Source organism: Heterodontus francisci, chromosome 18 (genome assembly GCF_036365525.1).
Source record: "Heterodontus francisci isolate sHetFra1 chromosome 18, sHetFra1.hap1, whole genome shotgun sequence".
NCBI classification, from domain to species: domain Eukaryota; kingdom Metazoa; phylum Chordata; class Chondrichthyes; order Heterodontiformes; family Heterodontidae; genus Heterodontus; species Heterodontus francisci.
The window spans coordinates 79,533,424-79,551,429 of record NC_090388.1 but is presented as its reverse complement, the minus strand read 5'-3'; the positions used below and the strand labels follow the sequence as shown (position 1 = coordinate 79,551,429).

The 18,006-nt window shown below is 44.6% G+C and overlaps 1 protein-coding gene across 2 annotated transcripts in view; it reads left to right on the top strand.

Annotated features, from left to right (window-relative positions):
* Positions 1–1,258: 1,258 nt before the first annotated feature.
* Positions 1,259–18,006, top strand: part of large1 (LARGE xylosyl- and glucuronyltransferase 1) — a 488,923-nt gene continuing 472,175 nt past the window's right edge. For both annotated transcript variants that reach the window (XM_068051293.1, XM_068051292.1), the window contains exon 1: positions 1,259–1,707. The gene's annotated coding sequence lies outside the window, so the exon portion shown is untranslated. The remainder of the gene's footprint in view (positions 1,708–18,006) is intronic.

The following is an 18,006-nucleotide window of genomic DNA, read 5'->3' as shown; positions in this document are numbered from 1 at the left end:
TGAATCCACACCATACCCATCCATTGCCAATACCTCTTTCCTGCGGTTCAGTGTCCAAAACTGAAGGCAGTACTTCAGACACGATCAGACCATGGCTGCTTTTCTTGAGTGAGGTATCAGAGGGCTGCTGATACCTGTGGAATTATACCTCTGTAAGAGTTGGTGCCCTCAGGAGATGAGAGAAGGGAAGTCCTGTTTTTGTACATAGTAATAAATTAGCTCTGGGTTTAGATGGTTCCACTGGCCTCATAAGCAACAGGGACAAAGTGTGAACAGAGACTGGATCAACGAGAGAGGATTACTGCCTCCAGCTCACAACCAGTCATTATATAACAAAGTGCGTGCTTTATTTTTTGACATAAAAGTGAAAGTTGAGCTTGGCTCTTCCACTGGCTTTTTGGGTAAATGAACCAACCCTGTTCTCGCACGACATCTGCCCAATTGCACACTCAAACTGTAGTCAATAGATGGGGATTGGGAGGAACAGGGACTCTGGCTGATGTGTCAGTTCTGCACCACTCCCCACCGCCCCCCATCCAGGGGTGCTGAGGCTGATTGCATCTATCATTGTTGTGGTTGAGATGAGCATAGCTTCCTGCTCTGATCACTAGCCCAACCCCCACCGTGATCCCCTGTCCCACATTAGTGAGTATCAGGTTAAAGCAGCTTTGTGCTCCAGCCACTGGACCACAAGGGAGATATACTTAGCTTCAAAGACAGGAACAGCTGTGATTCTCTGGCTCTCTCTCCCCACCCCCACCTCATGGTGGCTGAATAGTTTAGGCCACTTCAATAAAGAACTGCAGGCTTGCTGCACATGACATTTCGGGTAGGGCAGCAGGGAGCGGTGGGGGGGGTGCGGAATTTGTGGTAAACTGTAATCCTGACTCATTCAGTCAGGGTTTCAGATGAATGAAGCAAAAGGTGTCAGCACATTCCTGTGTCTTTCAGACCAGGCATGTCAGTCTTTTGTCATCAGCTGAAGAAGAATAAGGTTTTTATGAAAAAGAAAAAGAATCCTCTTTGGCAGCTGCCCCTGGACACTAAAAGTGGGCAGTTTTAATCCAGTTTCCCATAGTGACAGATCCACAAGGTCAATGCTTGCAGAGTAGGCAAGGACTTGCTCGGGATGAGCAGCCAGGGTTGTCGATCCTGATCCTGATCCGGGGGCTCCAGCTGCTCCTGGTTTTCCAGCCGTGCCCAGCCTTGGAGTGTCTCAGCTGCTGCTGCTGTGATTGGCTGTTGCCAGTGTATCAGATTCAGGCACACCGCCTCAGCTGATCTGTGCTCCATTCTCCCCTCAGCCCGGTAGTGCTGGCCCTGCACACTGCCACTACAAAAGAGGCTTCTCTCTCTTCGTCTCCTTCCCTCCTTGCCTGCCTGCCACTCACCATCGCCCACCCACCCCCTTCCTCCTCTTCCTCACTCTTCCACTGTGATTCATCCCCTGGAAACAAAGCACAGGGAGAGCAGGGCCCGGCTGGGAAGGGAAGCCAGCTTCTCAGCTGCTGCTGGCCCCTCTGCAGCCCATGGCTGCTCCAGTTTAAAGACAGCTGTCCTTTGCCAAAGCCCCTGGTCCAGGGCGAGCCAGTGCCGGAGAACGGTGGTCGATGTATGTGTGCATGTGAGAGAGAGCGGGGGAGGGCCAGCAGGAGCAATCGCAGGCACTACTGGCTTCTTGCGTCTGTAGCTGTGACTGTTCAAAGGGTAAGTGACCGTCTCTTTTTATGTGGAGTGATGGACGTGCCAGCCTCTCCAGCACTTCTCAAACGCCGGCAGTTTTCGTGATTTGTGGCCACGTTTTGTTCGAAAGCGATTCCTGTTTAAACAAATGTGGAGAAGCTGGAGGAACTGGGGTTGTCCTCCTTGGAGCAGAGAAGGTTCAGGGGATATTTAATAAAGGTGTTCAAAATCAGGAGGAGGTTTTGATAAGGACAAACTGTTTCCACTGGCAGGAGGGTCAATAACCAGAGGTCACCGTTTTAAGATAATTGGCAAAACCAGAGGGAAGATAAGGGGCATTTTTCATACGCAGAGAGTTGTGTGATCTGAAATGCAGATTCAATAGTAACTTTCAAAAGGGAATTGGATAAATACTTGAGAAGGAAACACTTGCAGGACTATGAGGAATGAGTTGGGGGAGTGGATCGAATTGATTAGTTCTTTCAAAGAGCCAGCACAGGCACGATGGGCTGAATGACCACCTTCTGTGCTGTATAATTCTATGAATCTACTAAAGAGGCTGCAGCAGCAGCACGTCGTTTTAACATCACTTTAGAAAATGTTCCTGCACAGCAGCAGAGCATTGTGAGGCTGAATCCCGCAGAACTGTGCCACTTGGGAAGTGTTTGTGCCTGGATGACCCACTAACTGAAGCGATGGCGAGTGAGGCTGAAGCTAGTGAGCCCGAACCCCAAGAGGCTGCTTCCCACCACCACACCCCCATCTCTCTCCAGCTGTGCCGTGTTGGTTGCTATCTCTTTGGCTGGTAGGGGGGCATCCTCTTTAGTAATCCTATCGTTCCAGCACACTATGTGGGGGTGGGTATCTGTGTAAGTAGGGTGATATGTAATGGGGGAATCCTGCCTCACATCCTAGTCGGTGGGACCTAGGGCAGAGTAAAAAGTAAATCTCTTTGAAACAGCGAAACAGCTGCCGAGGTGCGCAGGTAGTTTACTAAAGTGGCCCACGCTGATTGATCTATCTGACCAGAAGTCAGAAGGCTCCCAAGAACATCCTGCAATGCCCCACAGCATCTTAAAGGTACTGCCAACCTGTGTGCCAGTGGTCAGGGCACATAGACTGTGGATTCTGTTCCGGGATCTGGGAGCTCCAGCTAATTAGAGATCTAGGCTTTTGTCTTTTGCTTTTCTTTTTAATTAGGTGCCTGTCACTTCTTCCTGCATTGAATCCGCATGTTCCTGCAGTTGAAATAATGGCTTAACTCCTAAGTACTTAAAACTCTTAACGTATAAGGAAAAACTGCTTTGCACATCATAGCCCTCAGCTCTTCACCTACATTGCCACAATTAAATGTTTTATTCACTGTCTGCTATAAATAGAAGTACATTTCTGCCAGATTCCATCAGATTTTAGATTTGAAGCACAAAAAATTAATGCATAGAGCTGGTCTTCATTACGTTCTTGTGAGTCCCTTTGTATTAAAGTCCTGTTGGCAAGTTAGCAATCCAATAGTGCAGGAAGGAACCACCCAACACACAGAGCAGGTTAGGTTATCTTAATAATTCACAAAGGAAATACAATTGCCTGCAAATTCATAGCAATTATAAAATCACTGTGTGAGGAATGATAACTGGCTTCTTAAAGGCAAGCCTGTAAGGAATATTGCCAATTGCCAATGGTAATTCATTTTGGTAATGATTTTCTTATCCACAGCTGCTAGACTGAGTGGTTGGCATCAATGACCCCTCGATGGCAACAAGTTCTCTTGCCAAGCTTTCTCTTCCCCCTTTAAACATCACCAGTCTTGTGCTGTTCAATATGAATATGCAAACTTGACCTCGGGCATTTATATGACTTTTTTTTATTAAAATAAAACCACCCAGTTTGTATATTTGTATGTGTACGTGCGTGCATATATTTTATATAAGATTCAGGTTAAAATTCAGATTTTTTTTTTAAAAGGCTCTGGGATTGTTTTACAAGGCTTGTAACACAGATCAGTGGTGGGGGAGAGGGAGTGGTTCTGATGGTGTAATTAGTGGAGATCTAAGTGGTCCAAAAGGTACTGTGTGCTGACTTTCAACTTGAGCTGGGGGTGTAAAATGTTCAATCGTGGTGGGTTGACTGCTTGTTATATGTCCTGCTCGATTTTCAGTTCTGTCAAAGTCAGTGGAGCCCGTCAGTATCCTGCCAGAAGGCTTAGGTTAAAATCATCCCAAGTAGGCATTCTTCACGTCTGACCCTTAGCCGACGACTCAATCATAGAGGCCATTACAGCTGGGCCTTGCCCCACTTCCAAGCAAACACATTTTCAGCCAGAGTCATTGGATAATCCCACTGTCCTAATGCGGGATTCTGCAGCTAATTATAGTACCCAACATTTGTCTGGAATTAGCCAGCTCAATATAGGCTGTAGATCAAACCCAAGACCTCGTGGTCTATATCCTTCAATATGGCACCACGCAGTGGATTTACTGATTAGCCAATCAAATAAGCTTTAAAACTTTTATTTCTCTGAATGACCGAATGCCTCATCGTTACAGTTAGTTTGGGGTGTAAAGAAACTGTATTCTCTTGTCCGATTTGCAATGCAGAAATTTCCAGACTATCATGGTCCAAAACTGGACCGATGATGACCTAAGTTGATTCAGGGGTCAGCTAAGAAGAAGAGACGGGATTTTTTTGGGAATTTATATTGTTTTCCCTGAAGATTCATACATCTATACATAGGTGAAATTTTCAGCCACAAGCTATACAAAAACATAAATTTGGTTTAAAATTAACAGGCGACATCAATCACAAGGGCTACAGGGGACAATAAATGCCCTTGATATAATCTTTTTTGATTTTCTATTCACTTTCTCATTTCTACTTTCTCTGGTTGTAGTTCTATTACTCTCTCCTGGAAATTTCCAGGTCTTTTGCCTTGTAGCCGCAGAACAAATACTGGTGTCCCCTCCATTCTGTTTCGGATGAAATCTTAAACAAAGGCCCCGTCCGCCCCCTTAGTGCCGTGGGATCTCTTGCATCCACCAATTTCAAAGACGAGCTGTGGAGTTATCCCCAGTGTCCTGGTCAATATTTCTCCCTCAGCCAGCGTCACCAAAACAGATTATCTGGTCATTATATTGCTGTTTGTGGGATCTTGCTGTGTGCAAATTATCTGCCATGTTTACTACATTACAACAGTGACTACACTTAAAGTACTTAATTGGCTGTAAAGCATTTTGAGATGTCCTGAAGTCGGGAAAGGCGCTATAGAAATGCAAATCTCCTTCCCAAGGGAAAGCAAGAGGAATTTTTGGGATTACCAACTCTGTCTGCACACTATTGAAGCTTGAGGTGGGAGGGAGATTTGATGGTAATGCCATACTTGAGTCTCAGCTGGTGAGAGTAAGAAGTCCATCGTTATTTTCTGCAACTTTTACAGCAATTCAGTGACAAAGAATTTTCAGTCACTGACTTTGCTGCAGATTCCAACTCTCTTCCAACCTTTATGTCGCAACTCAATTTAGCAGCTGCTAAAATAGTTCATGACCAGGATGGAAGAATAGCCATCAGGAAGAGCATTTCTGATGAAATGCACACTTGGAAGGTAGAGCTGGAACTAAGGGGATGTGTTCGCTGATTGACTGCTTGTATTGAAAGCAAAAAGCTCCCTCAGACCCGGTGAAAAGATGCACTTGAGTAAAAATAATAGCCACGTAGCAAGGATAAAGTTAAATTTGATGGATGGCATTGTTATGAAACTATAGTATCTAATCCTTTGGCACTGACTTCTAAAATGTAAACAGAAAGGTTTGGTTTTAGTTTCTCAGTATGGTTAGGGTAGTTCAATATTCTCTTTCTATTTTTAACAGTACATTGAGAGCACCCCCCCATGACTCAATAACTTCAGCCAATGAATGGCTGAACCACTCAGATTATGAAGGGCCCTGGCTTGATCTCCTGTCTGCCCTGCAGTAGCTAATCGCAGTTGGGGAACAACAATTGGCATCGCTGCCTCTGGGCTAAGGAGGGACAATCGTCTGTGGTTCCTACACCTGACCACCTGCCCAGTGATCCTTGCTGAAAAGGTGGACTTTGGATTGGATTTCTCAGTAGTGCCTTACAATGCTTGTTGCTAAGGCTCATGCATGAATGCCCAGGTAATGAGCTGGTGGTGATTGGCTTCCATGGAATCATATTCCAGCAAGCAGTTGGGACTGGCAACAGAGGAAGGAAAAGATATATTTTGAAATATCAAACTCATGAAACATTGTGTGCAGGAGATATTTCAGTGTGTGCACCTCTCTTGCTCTCCGTATCTGCAGACTCTGACAAAAATGGCAGCATCTTTGCTTAACTCGATGAAGAAAGTCCCCATTCTACAAAGGGTGGCAGTTCATGCTGTAGTGAAGAGGCTCATAACGGCTCAATGTCCTTACCTAATTAAAGTGTTAATTAATGTTTTCAGTTTGTTTTGCTTTGTCATATCAGTTTCATATTGTTGCTCTGGCGAATACATAAGACATTTTGCTTCACATAGTGAATGATTTGACCGGCGATCTCCTGTTCAATTAGTTGGAGCTGAATGCAAAATGGTGTGAGCTCTGCCGCCAGTTGTTCTCCTTAGAGCAGAGAAGACTGAGGAGATTTGATAGTGGTATTTAAAATCATGTACGATTTAGACAGAGAACATAAAGAGAAGCTGTTTCAAATGGCTGAAGGGTCGATAACCAGAGGGCACAGATTTAAGGTGATTGGTAAAAGAATCAGAGGTGACATGAGGAAAAACCTTTTTATAAAACAAATGGTTAAAATTTGGAATGCGCTGCCTGATAGGGTGGTGGAAACAAAATCAATAGCAGCTTCAAAAGGGAATTGGATGAATACTTGAAGGGATATGGAGAAAAAGCAGGGGAGTGAGACTAACTTGATTGCTCTTCAAAAGGGCTGGTGCAGACTTGATGGGCTGAATGGGCTGCTGCTGTACTGTACTGTTCTATGATTCTATAGGTCCCCTGGTGGCTCAGCTCCTTAAGGCAGTGAGTTTCTGAGTCATGCAGACGTCGATAGCTCCCGGTTTAATTCCTCATCTTTAAAGAATGGTAGCAAGATGACTAAAATTGACTTGGATTCGGGAGGAGGAATATTGGCTCCTGATTACAATCCAATGGCCCTTCCTAGATAGGCGCATGGCTGGATGTTGGATAAAGATAGGACAAACCTGAATTTCTCTTCCACCTCTTTCTCCACCACCCTCCTGCCCTGCCTCCCGAAAAGGCTGTGGAGATTTCAAGCATGATTGATAGATTCTTGATATCTTTACCGAACAAAAGTCTATGGAATGGAGTTGAGGTGCAGATCACCAATATCTAACTGACTGTGAAGCAGTCTTGGGGAGCTGATTGGCCCACTCCTGTTCCTATAAATGGCCTCAGCTGTGATGCCCTGCACAGTCAAGTCAAGTCGCCTGCTTACGGCTTACTATCTTGGCTCACACGTGAAATAGGCCAAGACGAAGTACCAAAGAGAGCCAGGAACTAGGGAATAGTACTGCAGCAAGGGAGAGGAGAGAGAGAGAGAAAGATTGGCTGCGTACATCCAGCTGTTAGAATCTTTGCCTGACAGTGTAAAATATAAACCTGTCAGCTGATTGTGTTTTGACCCTTATGAAGCGGAATAAGGAAGGGCTAGACATGACTATGCAGGGAAGGTGACAGAAACAATATTAAGCGTGCTCAAGTTGAAAGTGAATGGGAAAATCTGATTAGGTGTGGGTTATTTTAGCTCATCTGCTGCTGAAACTCTCATTCCAGGTTTTGTTACCTCTAGACTTGACTATTCCAGTACTCTTCTGGTCGGTCTCCCATCTTCCACCCTCCATAAATGAACTCATCCAAAACTCTACTGCCCGTATTCTAACTCTCACCAAGTCCTGTTCACCCATCACCCCTGTGCTCGCTACTGGATCTACGTTGGCTTCAGTTTGGCAACACCTTAATTTTAAAAATCTCATTCTTCTTGTATCTGTCCATGGTCTCGCTCTCTCCCTATCCCCATAACATCCTCCAGCCCTACAACCCTTTGCAATCTCTGTGCTCCTCTAATGCTAGTCTCCAGCGCATCCACCATTTCCTTTCATGGTGCCTTCAGCTGCCAAGGATCTAAGCTCTGAAATTCTGTTGCTAAACCTCTCAATCTCTCTTTCCTCCTTTTAAGAATGTCTTTTAAAACCTGCCTCTTTGATTAAGCTTTTGGTCACCTGATCATAACATCTGATTATGTGCCTCAGTGTCAAATTTTGTCTGAAAAACGATGCTGTGAAGCACCTTGGGACATTTTACAATGTTAAAGGTGCTATATAAATGCAAGTTGCTGTTGATCTCCAACACACCACATTACTTTCTCTTGTCCTGAATCAAATACCGTTGTTCTCCTTTTTTGAATATACAAGTGCCTATCATCAGCACCGCAATTGCTGTCACCAAATAAACACTTTATATTGCACCATATCATGTTACTGGTGCCTTAAAATACGTGATTATTTTTCAAATGCGATGACTTTCATTGTGTAGCCCAATGGGGCAGCCAGTTGCTCACAACAAACAGCAATGAGATGGATCATGGCATCATATAACACTGAAGGTGGCCATTCAGCCTATCGTGCTTGTTCTGGCTCTTTGAAAGAGCTATCCAATTAGTCCCAATCCCCTGCTCTTTTCCCATTGCACTGCTAATCTTTCCTTATCCAACTCCCTTTTGAAAGTTACTATTGAATCTGCTTCCACTACCCTTTCAGGCAGCACATTCCACTTCATATCAGCTCCCTGCATTTCAAAAGAAATGTCTTCACCCCTCTGGTTCTTCTGTCAATTATCTTAATTTTTTTCCCTCTAGTTACTGTTTCTCCTGCCACTGGGAACAGTTTCCCCCTTTCTAGTCTATCAAAACTCTTCATAATTTTGAACACGTCGATTAAATCACCTTCTCTGTTCTAGGGAAAAAATCCCCAGCTTCTTTAGTCTCTCTGCATACCTGAAGTCCCTCATCTGGCACCATTCTAGTAAATCTATTCTGCACCCTCCCCAAGGCTTCCACTGAATGACCAGTTGATGTGTTTTGCTGTTGGCTGAGGGAGGAATGTTGGCCAGGGCTCCACATCAATTCCCTGCTCTTCAAACAGTGCCACAGAATCTTCAGCTTCTGCCTGAATGACCAGGCAGGTAGACAGGGCCTCAGCTTAACATTTTCTCCAATGGATGGATTCTATGCTATGCTGGAGGTGAGGGTCTTGACGTTGGGGGGAAACTGACGCAGAGATCCCTGCATTGCCTCTTTTACGGAAGGCCCCCTGAATTTAGTGCCAATCATGCACTTAACTGGACAGCGGCAGGCCTTCCATAGGATATAGGATCCCGTTGCCAGGAGTCCCGGCCATGCAGAGCTGCCGGCCAATCAGAGGCCAGCAGCTGTAATGCCAGTGTGGAGACAGCGGCTGCTGCTGTAGCTGCACCTACCAGAGGCCGAGGAGCGTCACTGGAGCCAGGTGTCGGGTAGGTCAGGGCGGGGTGGGGGTTGTGCGGGAGGGGCAGGGGGGGTGACTTTCAGTGGGCCCCACGCCTTCCTCATGCCGGGTCACTTGTTCAGGCACTAAGTGCCTTTAAACGAGGGACCCCAGCCGATAAGCAGCCCACACAGTTTTTGTGCCATCCATTCATATGCCAACAGGCCCGCCCACCACACGGCTAATTGCGGCTGCGGTTGGAAGCGGCCCTAAATTGGGGGTTAATTACCCACTTAAGGGCCTCAGTTAGCAGCGGGGTGGGAAGGCCTTTCACAGCCCTTCCCGCGCCAGACTAAATTTCGGCAGAGGCAGGATGGTGGTGAGGTCCACCCCCGTCACCATGCCACCCAATTTTATGCTCTCTCCACCTCCAAACGCACTGTGGGGGAGAGCATTAAATTCCACCCGTGGTGTAACCATGGAGCCCACAACCTTCTGATTGAAAGGCAGGATCGTGACCCACTGAGACAAGCTGATAATTAGTACCAAGGGCAAAGGGGCAGATAACAAAACAAAAAATACTTATCCACCGATTGATTTATAGGTCTTCAAAATTACAACGAGGTTCAATAGGATTGCATCATTCAGTCATTACAGCACAGCTGGAGGACATTTAGATGTGAAGAGACCAGAACAAGGGGGCATATGTATAAGAGCCACCAACAGATCAAATAAAGAATTTCTTTACACTGAACGAGAATGTGAGAATGTGGAACTCCCTGCCCAATGGAGCAGTTGAAGCAGATGGCATTGATGTGTTTAAGGGGTGACTTAATGCAAATTTAGGGAGAAGGGAATTTGAGATTTACATTGAGGGAAGAAATAATTAAAATAGGAGGTGACTCACCTGGAGCATAAACACTGGACTAGACCAGTTGGGGGCAAATGCCTGTTCCTGTGCTGTAGTTTCTAATAGGCTGGAAGGCTGAGGTGTCAATAAAAGGGCAACTCGGAAGAAAGCATCAAAGAATTGTTGAAATTCCACAAAGACAGCCTGAAGCAAAGTCAGAAAACTGAAATTCCTTTCTGTTTTGAGCTCACTGCTTAGCACATTTGTGACACATTCCTGTATAGATAACCGTGGTTTATCCACTTAAGTTTATTTACCTTGCTGAAGTTTCACACACAGGAATGTTGACACAAAGGGGTTAACTATTGCATGAAAAGAGGAATTTCAATTCTCTGAAGAAAAGGATGGAAGTGGACTGTGCCAGGTATACGTACGTACAGGGCAGCAGATCCCCTTGCTTGCTGCAAACTGCTGCAACAAGTACTTGGTAGTGAAAGAACCCGATCAATGGAAAAATAAAGATGCACGCACACTCTTTCCATTCTCAATACATGCAGCGTCCAGCAGATGTCACTCTGTAGTGATCAGGCAGTCACATCCTGGCTGCTCACGCTCCTGCCTCGCCCAGGCACACTCAGCCCAGATGTAGCACCTGAACACAGGGTTGCTAATTCTCCAGGAATGAAACCTTCATCTCCAGGGGACTGCTGCAAGCAACCTGTAAGAAAATCATAAGCACGTTAACAAAAAAAAATTTGCACTTTTCCATTTTCTGGAAACACTTTTGATCAGATATAAAAATGTTTATGAATTTCAAAAAAAATAAAAAGCCTGGTTGACAGTCAAGCTTCTTCCAATTGGGTCACAAAGAGTCTGTTTGTTTTTCAATTGGTTGCGAAGGTGGTGCGTGAGAGGATGGACCAATGGTGGGGCTGGGACGGTTGATGACGGGAGGTCATGTGACAAAACCTCCAGGAATGCGCTCAACAGGAGTTGGCAACCCTAACGCAACAGCGGTCCAGGAATTAGACCTGGGAGCTATGTTGTCACTGGGCCATTGATTAGTCCTCACGTGTACATCCTGCTTAGTGCATCAATTATATTTACTCAGTTAACGGCGAGAGGAAAGCAATACATGTAAAAATTAATGACAGCAAGCACAAAACTTCTGCTCCTGGTGGGCTTGTTTGTATGTTGACCTATTTTCATTTTGCTTTGCAAATTGAAACACACTGACGCATTAAAGAGACAGTTGAAACAGTAGCTTTTGTACAGTAAGATGAATTTAAATTTGAGTGCAGCATATTATGAATCACTTGATAGAACAGCACTTTAAGAAGGTAGGTGGATTTTAATAAATACATTTTCCCTAAATATTTAATGCAGTCAATTCAGTGTCTGTGAAGCTGTATGTAAAAGTAGACACGTGTATAAAGAGTGGTGGAATAAAGAACTGAAACAAAAATAGATCAATCGCCCGATCTCTGACTATTCCTCTCCCTCAGAAAGAGGACTTAGAAACACTGGGAAAATGAAGACAAAATTGTTAAGGGGCATAAATGATGAACAACTCCTACAATATTCTCCCAGCAATGAAGCATATCGAATTGTGTGTCCTGCAGAAATTCAGGCCTGATATTGATCGTGACACGTGGCATCTATGTGTTATCCAAGCGTGTTGAATCTGGCCATGGAGTCTTGAGCCCAAAGCCTCCACAATACAATTGGGAACATTTCATGAGAGACTCTCCTATTGTGCCATGGCTTGTGCAAGTGAGGTGTCCATGGCAGATGACATTGGTGCTGTCCTATGCTCAACAGTCAACTGCTGCTCCAGGACCTCTTGCACGCTCCTTAGATGAGAGGAAGAAGCTGAATGTTGGGCTTTCCCAACTACCCAGACCATCCTTCTGTGTTGTAACCATTATATGATTCTATGTGCAATGTGTCAAAAGGGACTTTACAATATAGTATTGCTGCTATAATACTGATGCATGTACTATGCCCCGATCGCCCATGATCCCCATTCTCACTGATGTATATTGGCTTCTGGTCCCTCAACTCCTCCAATAAAATATCCTCATAATTAAATTACTCCATGACCATGTCGCTCCCTAGTTCTGTAACCTACAATATTGATGTATAGATACTCTGTTATCCACACGGGAACTGTATTATGACATATACTCTGCATTTGTGTAACAATCTGTGTGAATGAACCTGTTAGTGTAACATTACAGTAGCAACTTGCATTTTACATACTGCCTTTAACGTAATAAAATGCCCCGAGGCCCTTAACAAGAGTGATTATCAAACAAAATTTGACCCTCAGCCACATAAGGAGATATTCGGGCAGATGACCAAAAGCTTGGCCAAAGAAGTGGATTTTAAGGAGCATCTTAAAGGAGGAGAAAGATTAGGGAGACGGAGAGATGTAGGGAAGGAATTCCAGAGCCGAGGGCCTTGGCAGCTGAAGGCTGCCACTGGTGGAGCGATTAAAATCAGGGATGCTCAAAAGGCCAAAATTGGAAGAGTGCAGAGATCTCGGAGGGTTGTGGGACTTGAGGAGATTACAGAGTTAGGGAGGGGCGAGACCATGGAAGGGTTTGAAAAGTAAGGAGAATTTTAAAATCAAGGTGTTGCCAGACCAAGAGTCAACGTAGGTCAGCAAGCACGGGGGTGATGGTCAAATGGGACTTGGTGCAAGTTAAGACACAGGGAGCAGAGTTTTGGATGAGCTCAAGTTTACAGAGGGTGGAATGTGGTGCAAACCATAAGATATCCTATTCATATGGTATGTGGCATTGCCCTTTGTGGTGTACCAGACTCTCTCTACAGAACGAATCCATCGTTCTTTTTCCAAATAGCGTGCTCGTATGTGTCAAGAGCTTTCCATTTCAATGTAAGTGCGTTGTGAATGGAAGCAGGGCGACTTGGTTTGTGGAATTCCCTATTTGTAGAATATTCTTCCCCATTATGCTGCGCATAACGTCAGGTGCAAAATCTTGATATTTTCTCTTCTGTTAACATTCCTCTGTGAGTAGAAGTCAGGTGTCTACTTGACTAGTAGTAGCACTCTCACCTTCCTGAGACAGAAAATGGACTGGATGTTGTATTTGAGGCTAGCATGTTGGTGAAATACAGAGAAAGTAATGCTCTGTGAGAATTACTGTCTTTTGGATGAGATGTTAAAGCAAGACTCTGCTTGTTACGGTGGATTTAAGAAATCCCATGGCACTTTATTGAAAATTCTCCTGGAGTCCAGGCCAACATTCATCCTTCAAACAACATCACCGAAACTCAAACTGGTCATTTATTGCATTGCTGTTTGTGGGACCTTGCTGTGTGCAAACTGCCTACATTACAACAGTGACTACACTTAAAAAAAATATTTCATTTCATGTGAAATACTTTCGGCTGATGATGTAAGGGACACATTACGGATGCATTTAATCAATAACCGCAACAATTTCTCCCTGCCCTTCCATACCACAGAAATATTAATGCCTTAGAATTGACACTGCCGCACCTGACACTTTCTTATTGATATTCAGAGTCTGACCAAAATATCCAACCAAATATGCTCCCTTCTCTAACCACGCTCAATCAAAACTCGCACAAGATCCTCTCGGAAACTGCTGCCATTTTTCACCACAACTAGATTCTCAGATGCTTTTCAACATTGGAGTCATTAGTTGCTTGAAGCACGAGACAAACATTATTGGAGGAACACAGGAGCAGCAGGTGGCCATTCAGCCCCTCGAGCTTGCTCCATTATTCAGTTAGATCATGGCTGATCTGTACCTCAACTCCATTGACTTGGCCTTGATCCATATCCCTTGATATCCTAATCCAACAAAAATCTATCAAGCTCTGCCTTGAAAGTTTTGGTTGTCCCCGAACATCCACATCCTTTTTGGGGAGAAAGTTCTAGATTCCTACAATTCTCTGTGTGAAAAAGTGCATCCTGATTTCACTACTGAACAGCCTATCTCCAGTTTAAGATTGCATATTGTGTCCCTTTGTTCTGGATTCCTCCACCAGAGGAAGCAGTTTCTCTACCCTATTATATCCTTTTGTCATTTTAAACACCTCAATGATATCACCCCCTCAACCTTCTAAACTCGAGGAAACACAATCCAAGTTTGTGCAACCTGCCATCATAATTTAACCCTTTAAGCCCTGGTGTCATTCCGGTGAATTTGCGATGCACCCTCTCCACGCCTTTTGAGAGGTGCAGGCTCTGACCAAGGCAATGTGCAACAGAAGCATAACTTGCTTCCCTTTGTATTCCAGCCCCCTTGAGATAAAAGCCAGAATTCTATTAGCCTTTTTTGTACTTGTCTAGTAGCTTTTAGTAATTTATGTACACGGACACCCAAATCCCTTTGCTTCTCCACAGCTCCTAATCTCTCACCATGAAAAAAAAATTGCAGTGGATGACCCCACACTTCCCCACATGGAGCTCGATGTGCCACAGTTTTCCCCACTCACTTAAATCAGTCCACCTCTGTTTTGTAACTTTGTGCTCTTGTCTGCACAACTTACTGTAGCTCCTCACTGTGCTGGTTGCTGCAGTGCTTTGACTAGCAGGTCTGTTAATTTTGTTTTAAAAAGCGCAGGCTTTGCATGTGATTGTTTGGGAAAGGGGGCAAATCGGGGACCTGGTTCAGTTAACTTTACTGTGGTTACAGTGAGCAATGTCATTTCGTCAATGGTGCATATAATGGGCAGTCAGTAGCAGCAGTGTCGTGAATGGTCTCCATGGCAACACAAGATTTTTGATATAGTTTTCTCAGAAGTAGGTTTCTACTGGTTGTGTAGTAGAGGTTTTATCAGTTCAGTTGGTAATTTTGATTCTTCACCCAGTTCTCCCCGTGTATTTGTCCTTGACTTCATCTTGCTCAATCAAGATAAATCCTGTTCAAGGAAAGGCCGTCACTGCCTCCACGACTATTTCACCACCGCCTGCACACACTGTACTATCAGTATGATGCATGCAGCAGTTTCTGCCTTAACTACAACTTGTATTTATATAGGGCTTTTAACATTGTAAAACATCCCAAGCTACTTCACAGGAGCATTATCGAACTAAACTGGACAGTGAGCTACATAGTGATAGTAGGACAGGTGATCAAAGTTTGATCAAAGAGGTAGATTTTAAGGAGAGTCTTCAGAGTGGAGAGATGGAGAGGTTTAGGGAGGGAATTCCAGAGCTTAGTGTCTTGGCAGCTGAATGCACAACCACCAATGGTACAGCAATTAAAATCAGGAATGAGCAAGAGGCCAGAATTGGGGGAGCACCAAGATCTCAGAGGCTTGTAGGGCTGGAGGATATTACAGAAATAGGGAGGGGTGAGGCCATGGAGGGATTAGAAAAGGAATGCAATTTTAAAATCGAGGTGTTGCTGGACGGGAAGCCATGTGGGTCAGCGAGCACAGGAATGACGGGTGAATGGGAATTGGCCCATGTTAGGATAGAGCGGCAGAGTTTAGAACACGTTCAAATTTACGGAGAACATGAGCAGGCTTGCTTGTGCTGCCCCTTCCTGCTGTGTGCGTGTCCACATGATGAATGACCAATTGGACAAAGTATGGAGGTCTGCTGGTGGCCATGCAGCCACTGAGACCCGGCACGTTCAAAGTAGGGGAAAATATTAAGGGTAAAAAAAACCCTCCAAGTTAATGGAGGTAACTGGACGCTGAAGTATTTACAGTTCCAAGATGGATGCAGCTCTTTGGGTGGAAGGGGTCGTTTTGGCTTCCTGTATTCTTTACACGACCTTATTGGCACCTGGCTCAAACCCCACCTTCACATCCTTGGCTTCTGGTTAATCTAACCCAGATTGAGGGGATGAAAGCTGCCACTGTCTAAAAGGTTGTTGATTGAAATGCTGCAGTTCCTAGCAACATGCAGCCACAAGACTGACCACACTCTTAGCGAGACTAATAGAATATAACTTTACTCAGGCTGGGATTATGGCAGATTGTTTTATGACCTGGAACTACTTCACTCTGGCCGCTGGATTTCTTCCTCCCCAGCCAAAACAGTGCCGAGTTACAGCAGATAATGGAGATGTGAAATGTTGCAGTAATTAAATAAATGAAGTAAATTGTGCCTTTGTCATTATTCACTAATCGAAGATTAATAAAGATTCAATTTAAAGTGCCAGGAGATGCAGATCAATAAGGTATTAAAACTTCTCAAATGTACACAAGATATTTGCTAGTGGGCCTTTATTATTGTGCTCCATTATTCTAACTGAATGTAGTGGTGTAATGACTACATATGAACAGTTCCCTGATGGCTGCTAATAGTTTCTGTTGGGTAACGGCAAAATTAATTTTGTTAATTCAAAATGATTGAACTTTTAACAAAAATAAAATTGCTTTTCCAATTATTTTTGCAATGATCTCTCCGTTTTTGCTGATGACAACAGTTCTCTCTTCAGGTACTGTTCCCCTTTCCTTCAAATTTGCTCTCGTAATCTCCTTTAAAAAAAACACGTTCATCCTTGCAAACTGCCCATCTCCAACCTCCCTTTCCTCACCAAAGTTCTTGAATGCATTGTCTTCTCCTAAATCTCTGCCATCTTTCCCGGAACTCCATAGTTGAATCCCTCCAATCAGGTTTCTGCCCCTGGCACAGTACTGAAACAGCTCTTATCAAAATCACAAATGTCTGTAACAAAGGTAAATATTCCCTCCTTGTCCTTCTCGATCTGTCGGCAGCCTTTGACACGGTTGACCACACCATCCTCCTCCAACGCCTCTTCACCACCATCCAGCTGGGTGGCACTGCTCTCACCAGGCCAGAGAATCACCTGCAATGGCTTCTGTTCCCACTCCTGCACCATTACCTCTGGTGTCCCCCAAGAATTGAACCTGGGACCCCTCCTATTTCTCACCTACATGCTGCTCCTTCGTGACATCATCTGCAAGCAAGGCATCAGTTTTCACATGCACGCTGATGACACCCAGCTGGACCTCACCAGCACCTGTCTGATCCCCTCCACTGTCTCTAAATTGTCAGACTGCTTATCTGGCATCCAGTATTGGTTGAGCAGAAATTTCCTTCAATTAAATATTGCAAAGACTGCAGCCATTGTCTTCAGTCCCCACTCCAAACTCCGTTCCCTAGCCACCAAATTCATCCCTTTCCCTGGCAACTGTCTGAAGCTGAACCAGGTTGCAATCTCAGTGTCATATTTGACCCCCAGATGAACTTCCAACCACTTAGCACCATTGCTAAGACCGCCTATTTCAACCTCCTTAAAATTGCCCAACTCTGCCCTGCCTCAGCTCCTCTGTTGCCACTGAAACCTTCATCCATGTCTTTGTTACCTCCAGACGTGACTATTCCCACGCATTCCTCGACAGTCTCCCACGCTCTACACTCTCTAAACTTGAGGTCATCCAAAACTCTGCTGCCTGTGTCCTTGCTCGCACCAAGATCCAAGCACGCATCACTCCTGCGCTCGCTGACCTACTTTGGATCCTGGGTTAATCAACACTGTGATTTTAAAATTCTCATCCTTGTTTTCAAATCCTTCCATGGCCTCACTCTTCCCTATCTCTGTAATCCTGACAAGCCCTAGAATGATGCTTGCATTAAGATCTGTAACATTAAACCAAGTCGATATGGATTCAAAAGTAAAGTTTCAACTGAGTAATTTTTAATCTGTGACAGTAAAGAAAGGAAGATTTGCATTGATATAGATCCTTTCGCAACCTCAGGATGTTATGAAGCACTTTGCAGCTGATGTATTACTTTTGAAGTGTGGTCATTATTGTAATCTAGGAAATATGACAGCCAACAGGAGGATCCCACAAACAGCAATGAGATAATGCTGAAAACAGAGACACAGGGCCCTGTTCTTTGCAGACAGAAAGAACATGTACGCACATTGGGCTGAATTTTATTCGGGTGCCGTGCTGCGCGGCTACACCCTTTGAACTCAGCGGCATGCCCTCATTTAGCGGC